Here is a 10,196-nt window from a genome sequence, read left to right on the forward strand (position 1 = left end):
AACCAAGAAGTCTGTGCAAGATTGCTCAGTGTGATCAATCACTAGAAAAATGGAAACCCAAATCACAGCAAGATAACCCCTTCCTCATTCCAATAAGGAAGACTGTTTTTCAAGAAAGACTAGTGGTAGCAATGTCTAGCAAGGGGGTAGATATCAGGTTTCCTTTGTTCGTGGGAGTATAAATTAATCTAAACACCATGGAGGGTCCTCAAAAAAAAACCCTCAACAAACAGAATTGTTTAATAATCCAACCAACCCTCTAGTAGGCCTGCATGTGCAGAAAATGGTGGTGCCTTTGTCTCAAATATATATCTCCCCTTCTGTGTTCTCTGCAGTGCTATCTAAAAGGGCTAAAATTGGACAGAATTGAGTAGCTATGAGGTAGCGAGTGTGATAGATACATGCATGCCTGGGACGCTGCTCATCCAAATAAAAGTTAACTGTAGCCTAATGAGAGATTGATTTCAGTTGTGCTTCCTGATGGATCACTGCCACACTGAGGCCAATTAACGAAAGATAAAGTCTCGAGAGGAATACGATTCTACAGACAGATGTTAACCTGTCAAGCGTCACGTTCTTAAGAGTTTTATAAACTGAACTATTTTATTGATTAATTAGTAACTTCGAATAAAGTAAATTCAAATTTAAAAACAAGAGACTACAACATGGACTGATGCTAATTGCAGTTGAATCTCGTACATTGCTTGAAACATATCTGAACTCTAATAGCCTACAAAATGTACTATAGTTCATTTTCTTGGTAGAAAACATCCCCAAGATGCAGAGTTCTCAACATGGGGGGTCGTGGACCTTTGACCCTTTTCCAGGGATCACATATCTGATATTTACACTACGATTCATAACAGTAGCAAATTTATAGTTATGAATGTGTAACAAAATAATTATGGTTGGGGGTCACCACAATACGAAGAACTGTACTGTGTACAGTGTTGCAGCGTCAGGAAATTTGAGAACCACTGTGCTAGACATATTTAGAAATATCCAAGGACCTTGAGGCTGGTACCTGTGTTGATATATGTTAATTCGGTCATGAGAATTAAGCAGTGGAACTATAATTCAACCAATTACTGCTGTATTAATCAAATGCAAACATATGAAGTATGTCAGGGCACATTGATATGTTATGCAAACATTCAGGCACAGTGAGCCATGGTCATAAGTCCAACACATTCATCTTCAGCTACTATAGATAGCAGGTGTTTGAGCCTTCCTTATCAGCTGGGTGTGGGCTATGTTTCTAATTTATATCATTTCAATATCTTCTGTTAAGATAAGAGCGTCCACTGTTAAATTAATGAGTAAGTCAATACAGAAAGCAAAGCTAAAAACCTATGTTCTGCAGAAAGCCTCTCCACTTCCACCTTTATGTTCACCTGCTCTCTTCTGTGCTCTTCCCAATGCTCTCCCACCCGAGCCGGGGCTGGAATTCTCTGTGTTTGGGGCTCAGTGGTGCATCTCTCGCTGGAACCTGTAAATTAGTGTAAGTAAGAGGCACAGATCTTGTTTCATTTTCCTCAGACTATTTCACTCTGTTTTAAAAATATGCAGTGATAGAAGTTCTTACGCACTCGTCTTGGGACCATGATGAATATTTTAACTGAGTAATTGGTATAATTAAAGGCAGTCGGGTTGTATACCAAATACTATATTCTTGTTACAGTCATCGATTTATCTGTATCTATCCTACCTATTTATCTATATAACAAGACTATCAAAATTATAGATAGATACAATATGTATTACAGGACAAGTAATTTAACATTATATATATATGTGTGTGTATATATATAATTACCTTCCAAAGTATTACTAGTGGATTAATAAATCAGTAACCAAACACTGTAAATAAGACTGAAGAGAGATTATGCTGTCCCAGGATAAGTGATCATGACTGTCAGTATGTGAAACTCAGATAATAAATTACATTATCTGAAACTCTGAGGCCCAACATAAAAGATAAATGTGTAAGCAAGTACGTCTGAAAGGAGGGGGTCATTTCTGCTTTGTTCTCTACTCCCCAGAATTGCTACTCCTAGGGAGTGGGATATCTACAGATTTCACAGTTACTAGTTCATCAGTTTTATCTCTGGGTTATGTATCTCTTGATCTTGGGGCAAATATAAATAGTAGTTAAATTTTTCATAGTATTGATTGCATCACAGATTATTGTTTGCACTAGCAAATAGTGTAAAATCTCGCCACGTTATATCTACAATTTATATTAAGTAGCATATAGAGTCACACGTTGTGACCTTGCCAACTCTAATGTCAATTACATGTGTTAGTGGTCCTTGTGGGTGTATATCCCAGCTGTGGTGATACTCAGGTTGGCATTATTTGAATCTAGATTTCAGAGAACTAATGTGTTAACGATGACTGTAGTTCACATGGACTTGTGATATCTTATTTAGAGGAATGATGACCACACACATAAGTCAGTGATTCTCATTTGGTTAGATATATGCAGCGAATAAACTATTCTATAGTCATACAGGTACCTCTTTCATGGTGGCCACAAATGTCACAAAAAGCTTCGGCCAAAACGATCTGGGTACCTACAGTCATGTTCTCATTACTATACTTCATACGCCTGTATTTAACTTAGATTGTACAATTTATAAATTCCCAGTTAAATAGCAATGGATGCAAAATTACATTCCTCTAGTACAAAGCAATCAGATCAATAGAAATGAGTGACATCAACTCTACCTGTAATGGTTGACGACGGCTGACTGCATGTCCAGGTCTGATGGAAGGAACAGGTGTCTGAAACCTGGAGGTCCAACACCAAAGAGAAGTGGATAATCCGAGTTAGAAAAGGATGTGTCATGATTCAGTGTCATGGTTCAGCCTCGCAGCTTTGTAATACTCCTAGGCATTCCTAGGCATTCCTAGGATCAAGCCATCTTCCTTGGCCACCAGCTTACTTATGAGTTGACCAAAGAGGTTAGACCTTGGAGGCAATGTGAATCCTGGCAGATAGTATTAATGTGATTTCAGTGTTTTGCATTATTTAGCAGAGAGAAGTAAGGTGCAGACAGATGGCTCCAGGTAATCAGGAAGGCCCGATTACCCTAGTTGGGTACTTAGAACCACAGGCTGTTAGGAAGCACGAAGTTCCCTGAAGTTGTCTTATTGCTTCCGTGACTCCCTCTCTTAACACAGAGAAATAAGCATCATGAAAATGAATGTGAAATATGATTGCATTAGGCCAAATGTGACCAATGAAACAAATTAAATTAGACCATTGACTTAGGCATGCCTGTAAAACCAAGATCCATCACTGAAGGAGAATTTGCACGTCCTTTTCCTTTGTATTAGAGGAGCTTCTGGCTTGTTTCAGTGTTTGGTAAAACTTATAGAGGTTTCCATTGTTATCAGTGAATAAGTGAGTTAGTGATCAGTCAATAGAAAAGTAAATTCAGGGGACCAGAGCCATACCAGATCTATTGGGATCACAGTGACTGTATGTCTAGGAGGACACATGTTCCTTTCTCAGAGGTCCATCCAGCAGCAGGACTGCACTCTGTCGTCACCTACTTCATGTTTTAATTCCCTGAATATCAATCAAACAATAAAGAAATATATATATATATAAAAAAGGAAGGATCCTCCCAGGGAAACAAGGCCCATGTGAATCTTATAATTTTGTGTGAAGATGAGAGAGGGTGTAAATTATAGATAATGTCTCTATTCTTGGTGAGGTTGAAGTAGTTCATGTTGTAAGACATGATTGTCAAAAGCAAATGCTTACAATGTTGAAGACCTGGAATCTGTGATTCATGAAATATATATATGGAAATTGGAGGGTAATTAACATACATTTTAATATATCGGTGATCTATGAGTTCACCACATGAATAATTAAAATCTGAATGTAGATGACAGACAGAAGTGCCGAAAAGAAAGAGAGGATATAATTACATGGTATCATTTGAGTAATGATTGGTGAATATAAAGAAAACAGACATCGGAGGTCAAGGACATTGGGGACTTTACTGCCAAGTTGTAGATACAACCCAAGGCATACCTTGTGAATCTTTGGTTCATGGATATAAAGTTCTCCAGGAGGATTGAGAGGTGTGCGTTGGCTGAATTGAAGTTAGGTAGGTAAATGATGTTCCAGAAGTAAGTAAGAATGGTAGCAAATGCTAGAGAAGACATTTTGGTAATACCACTACTCACAATAACGGCTAGTGCAGACAGTCTTGTCTTGAAATAGGGTCTCCATAGAATACTTGATAACCTATGTGAAAAGGAAGAAACACCACCACACTCCCTTAGAGAGACAACCTGTCATCTAGCCCCCTTCAAATGTAGAGATTGTGGGCCAACCTTGAGAGCAAGTCTCAGTATTTCTATTTCCTTCTCTGTCTTCTACCATCCCTAGAGAAGACGCAATGGTTTGCAGTGATGGACAGTTCCTGGGTGTCATGGCAACAGTTCAGAGTTCATGGTGACTTGACAGCTTCTGCTTTGAACCTTCAGTCGGCATCTCTTGATAGGTATGGAGGGTCTAATCACAACACCAAATTTGGGTTGTTAAGCAGAGTACGAGGAAAAAAGAAAAAAGAGTTAATCTAGTGTTAGCTTGAGGACTAGGCAGTGAGGTATCCCAGCACAGGATCCTCTTCTACAGTTTGGTCTCCCGAGTGTACCAGACTAGCCATGGAGTGAGCCATTCCCGAAGGCTCAAGAGAGGAGCCCAACGCAGGACCTGTGATGAGATCTGATGGCGTTTTGAGTGTTTCTCGATGACAGCCATATGAACAGATATCTGAGGTCAGACACAGAGCAAATGCAACTGGGCTGTATTTTAGTGCTTGCCTATGGCCTAAGAAAAGTAGCATACTTTTGATCATTGCCCTGATGGTGACCTATTTCCAGTAGGCAAGAAAACATGGCTGACAGATAGGCAAAGTTGAGGTATGGGGGGGGGAGTGGCACCAAGGCCTGTGCTTACAGGCACAGCGGCACACCTTAAATCCTCTAGGGGGTGTGTTGAGTTATGGGAGCAATGAGGTGCTGACCCCATGCAGGATGTTGTACTGTAGACAGAGGCTAGCCTATTTTTTCCTGGGAAATGGCAAGAAATTACTCTCCCCTGGAAAGAGAAGGTAGAATTATAGCCTAGGCAAAGCTTATCAGCCTAGGATCTGTAACTGTGGAGGGCACAGAATGGTACCAGACAGAGACTCAAAGATATCTCTCCCTTCTCTAACCTGTACTCCTCAGAAAGGCTGACTTGACTGACGGTACAAGTGTGCTCATATCCACAATCTTCTTCAGTCTTCACTGTGACAGCCTTGAGTCCTGCTGACTGAGAGGCGACATCTTGATCTTCCTTGGCCACCAGCTGACAGGTACATGTAGTTGGGGGACAGTGTTTCAGCATCAGTACAGTAGCATGAGTCTTAGAGCGTTAGCGCAATAGTTAGTCCTGATTTCTGGGTTCTTCTAATGGCTGTTCTTCAGGGGGCTCCACATAGAATATTCTAGTATCGTGTGATCAGAGCTCTGCCCTCAGCACCCAGTAAGAAACCAAGCTGTGCAGTTGGCTAGGGAGAGAGGGGGCCTCATCCAGGACCGATGATGAGATCTGGTGGCGTTTGAGTGATAACTCCATGAACGCCAAGCATCCAGAAATCTGAGGTCAATCCCGATACCTTGCTAAGAGCTAAGCAGTGGATGGAGGCCCATAGGCATATGCCTGTCCCTTGTGGACCTGTGGTGTGAGGTGAGGGCTTGAGGGCTCTTTGATCATGTTACCCAGAAACCAGGCCTGGGCAGCTTGAGGTCTGCCCTTGATTGGGTCAGACTGGCCTTTATAATCTACTTGCATTTGAGGGGAGGCCACACCCATTTTCTTAGAAAGAAAGCTTGCAGGATAGCACCTTTGTAATGCAGAAATCCTAGGCCAACAGAGGCACTAAATCTCAATATTTCTTTTCTTTTCTGTCCCTTCTGCTCTCCAGGAAGGTGGCTGTAGTGATGGTAGAGGTTTCCAGTGATGGACAGTTCCTGGAATGGCATGGCAACATTCCCGAGTCCATGATGACTTGAAACCTCCAGCGCTGATCTTCCTGTGGGTACCTGCTTGTAGGTATGGAGGGTCTTATCAAAGCATGTGTAGTTAAGCAGAGTATAGATAGAATGAGTTAGCTTAGTGCTATCTTGAGGAACCATGCAGTGTGATGCTACACTTGCCAAGGCATGAGCCAATCCTGAGAGGGATGAACCGAGAACAATGAGATCTGGTGGCATCTGAGTGGTTCTTAATGACATCCATGTGAACAGAAATCTGAGGTCAGATACAGAGCAACTTCACCTGGGCTGTCCTCCATTGCTAGCTCCATTAGCAAGGAAAACATGGCTGTCTTCTAGATGAAGTGGGGTTAAATCGTGTAGAAACGCAACCTCACATGGGGAACTCACAGCTTGGAAACCCCAAGGGGCAGGCATGTTGAGAGACAGGAGTGCTGAGATGCCGCCCCCATGCATTGTGCCATAGTGTGGACAGGGTTCTGCTATTTTCCCTATTAATGGCAATAAATTAGTCTTTTTTGGGAGGAAAAGGTACAGGTGCAGCCTAGGCAAGCCCATGAGCCTAGGTTACCTCACATGAGCATAGCATGGTCTCAAGAGTGTCTCTCCCTTCTCTGCCCTGTATTCATCAGAAAGGCTGATCTGGTTGATGGAGAACCACCACCCCCTCCCTGCATGTCCCAAGGCTTGTGCGGAGTCTGGTTCAAGGTCTTCACAGGTATTTGTTAGTAATTGTTTATTTTACACCTATATCCATTGGTGAAACCAAATTGGTCAAGTGTATTTCAGAATATGGACTGTCACAGTGTGCCCAGTTTCACAGATGGAAAGTCTGCTTGTGAGTCTTGTGGATTGTTGGATTTTTTTCTTTTCTTTTTTTTTTTTTTTTTTTTTTTTTTTGCCTGCTAATAGGACTTCTCATTATGTCTTTCCCTTTTTTTCTGCTTCTCCACAGTGGCTGATTGACTCATGTCATCCCAGACGTTTCCTGTCATAAAGACTTCACTTCAACACCACTACAACTGGCGTTCACTTTAGTTTCATGTTTCAGGCAGATCATGGTAAAACTGCACGGTAATATTACCTAGTTCTTCCTAAGTAGCATGTGTAAGATTAATAATATAGCAATAGTTTTAACTTCAAAATTAAAAACCAAACAGAGTTCAGCTTCCACATAGTTTTTTCATTTCCTTTTCTATTTCAAATTAAGCTTATCATCTCCATTTTTCGGTTCATTTTTTTTACCCAGTAAATTTATGTTATATATGTTAAAATTGTGTTTAGCGTATCACTGCTTATATGCATATTGTATTTTGTATTAACATTCTAATTCCTATTAATAACCACTAGGTTCTTCTAAATTTCAAGCCCCAGTTGCATGTCACTGCGCCCGTGGTAGCGTACGATTCTGGAGGGTAAGGAGTTACTCACATTATTTTAGGTAAGAATTAGGTATTATCGCTGTGTAAGTCAAAGTTGAAAACCATTGCTATTTTATCTGCTTGTGAAAGCCATTCATCATCTGCTCTGTTTTGTGTCCCCCACATAGGACCTCTGCGAGCTGATTACAGAATTCCCTATGTTTAATGACTGCATCAAGGTAAATATGGGTAAAAGCCGTACACTTTGTCCATAGTTTGATTAGCCTTGCTGTAGTTTTGCAAAGCATCAATTAGAATCCTATGGGTTCACTCCCACGTTGTCGTCTGGGGTGAAGATGGTGTACTGATTAAGTACAGTATCTGAGAATGGATAATAGTACATGTGTTCATGTCGCTGTGGGCACCGATCTGAATTTATCAGAGAGCTGCGCTTCTGGTGAATCTTTGTGCCTCACAAGCATCCCTCGCGAATTACTGGCTTAGGCAGTGGACAGTGTGAGAATGAGGAAAGATTAAGCCACTTCTGGACCAATGATGATAGTTACCAAGGTATGAAAGAGATGACGAATAACACTTGTGTCTGAAGCTCAGAGGTCCAACCCAAAAGATAGGTAGATATGCAAAGCTCCTTGAAGGGAAATGGCATTTTTTTTCTTTTGTACTCTGTTCTTTACTCCTCAGAATGTGTGCTCCTGGGGTGATTTCTGCTTTATTCGTGGTCACCAGTGGAACAGTTACTTCTCCACACTGAGCGTGGGGCAGTGTGAGTACTAGTTACTATCTCTGCTTTTTATGTGGTCTCTTGAAAGTTGGGTTACTTCCTTATTGAAAGGTGAGGTGGTGAGGTAGTGAGGTAGAAAAAGAGAATAGATTCCTATATACCAAGTCCTTGCCTCCATTCACATGCCCTTGGCATCCATGCTCATAAACACAAATGAATATAGTCAATGAAAAGAAGTTCTAACTATGGTTACCGTAAGCCAAATATAACCAATGATACCTACAGACTTAACTTGAAACTGAGTTGGCCTTATTTGATAAACATAGGCCCCTCGTTGAAGAAGACAGGTTGAAGTAAACTGGATCTTTATAGAGAAGTGGTTTTCAGTCTCTTTCAGTGCTTGGGGGAATAAATAGACTTTCTACTTTTATTAGGGAATTAATGATTCAGTCAAGAGCCAACATAGATGTGAGTAGAGGCAGGATGGATTGATGGTGAGCGCAGGTAGTATGAATCCTGGATAGCATCCAGAGGCCTGTCTCTGGTTCCCTCCCTCCAGCAGCCGATCTGTTCTCTGGCTTCACCAATTTTTTACTACTCTTTTAATTTCTTAAGTAGCCAATAAACAGAGAATGCAACAAATATAAATGACTAGATCTCTATTCACGGATGAACGTGAGTATCAAGGCAAAAAAAAAAAATCCCCTTAGTACACTGAAAATATGAAATCCAAAGAGATGCAAGTAACATCCTTTTTGCATATGGAGGAAATAGTATCAATATCAGATACTGTTTTCTTGTTTTGTGGGAAGCTTGAAGATCTTCATTTTAGAAGACAGTAGGATAAATATTTTTAAATTATGGTAGACTTGCATGAATGACTCCGATGACAAATAATCATCAAAGACAACGCAAGAAATTTTTGTCAAGCAAAATTTTGTTTGTATGCTTTCCTCCGAGCTGATGCTCTCATGTGTACTTATGTGTTTATCCATCTGTGTAGAGCCTGGGACAAATGAATTCCAATGCTCTCTCCTTTGCTGCCTTCTCTGTAAATATTTCATCCTCTTTTCTTCTTCTCTCCTCTCTCCCCTTCCCTGCCCTCTTCTGCCCTCCCCTCCCCTTCTTTTCTCGTCTCCTCTCTTTTCTTCCTCTCTCTTCTCTGTTCTCAAGGTGGACCTTGTGATTAGAGGATCCTCCAAGGGTCAAGGGCTCCGTTTACACCATGTTAAGGAGGCGAACAAGACCAGCGTGAGTTACAGGATTCTCCTTGTGTTGGTTTGAGTGTTTTTAATGTAGTGTTTAAATAGTGTATAGTGTAGTTAGTGATGACCATTTTGAATATCAATGATAGTTAAGGGGACTACATGAATTGTGTCTTTGCAATTCAACTATGTTAAGTAGTGTGAATTGATACAAGATGAATATAGTATAGCAATGCTATGTACAGATTAAGAATTATTAGACTCTTCGATTTAATCTTTGTCGGGGGTGGAGGTTTCTAACCCTAGAGTTCATAATTAAGTAATTAATGGGGAAAGTGAAGCTAGTTACAGGAGAGGAGATCTAATCTTGGTTGATGATGACCACCGGTGGCAATTGACTCAAACATGATGACTCCACGTCTGAAACACCAAGATTAACCGAGAGGTGAAGTGGCTCCATGTAGATTGACAGCAGTGGTGTCATTGTTTTGTCCTCTGCTTTGCTCTTTGTTTCTTAGAATGGACCTATTCACCTTCAATGGCTTCCAGACCATCAGTTGCTTGTCACGATGTGAGATCTGCCCACACTTCTCATAGGTGGTTTGTAGAAGGTTAGTCCCTGTGTTAACAAGAGGTGAAATATATTCACAGTAGGTCAAAGGGTAACAGATTTTATATATGGAGATAGTATAGTAATTAGTAGTTAGCATAAAATTGTTAGATTATGCTTATGGGTTAAGGAGGGTAGTGATTGAAAGACATAGAATATAGAAATGAGTGGGAAAAAAATAAGGCCAGTCTTTGATTTATGATGACCAGTGG

The 10,196-nt window shown here is 40.8% G+C and overlaps 2 non-coding genes and 2 pseudogenes across 2 annotated transcripts; all 4 read left to right on the forward strand.

Annotated features, from left to right (window-relative positions):
• Nucleotides 1–4,733: 4,733 nt before the first annotated feature.
• On the forward strand, nt 4,734–4,809 carry LOC114618792 (annotated as a pseudogene).
• A 794-nt stretch (nt 4,810–5,603) lies between these two features.
• Nucleotides 5,604–5,679, forward strand: LOC114618787 (annotated as a pseudogene).
• A 582-nt stretch (nt 5,680–6,261) lies between these two features.
• LOC114618794 lies at nt 6,262–6,333 on the forward strand. Its single transcript, XR_003711017.1, has one exon. It is a non-coding gene; the product is annotated as a small nucleolar RNA SNORD113/SNORD114 family (small nucleolar RNA).
• Nucleotides 6,334–9,741: 3,408 nt separating this feature from the next.
• On the forward strand, nt 9,742–9,813 carry LOC114618791. The gene has a single exon (XR_003711015.1). It is a non-coding gene; the product is annotated as a small nucleolar RNA SNORD113/SNORD114 family (small nucleolar RNA).
• Nucleotides 9,814–10,196: the final 383 nt, after the last annotated feature.

Source organism: Grammomys surdaster, unplaced genomic scaffold (assembly GCF_004785775.1).
Source record: "Grammomys surdaster isolate TR1022 unplaced genomic scaffold, NIH_TR_1.0 144, whole genome shotgun sequence".
NCBI classification, from domain to species: domain Eukaryota; kingdom Metazoa; phylum Chordata; class Mammalia; order Rodentia; family Muridae; genus Grammomys; species Grammomys surdaster.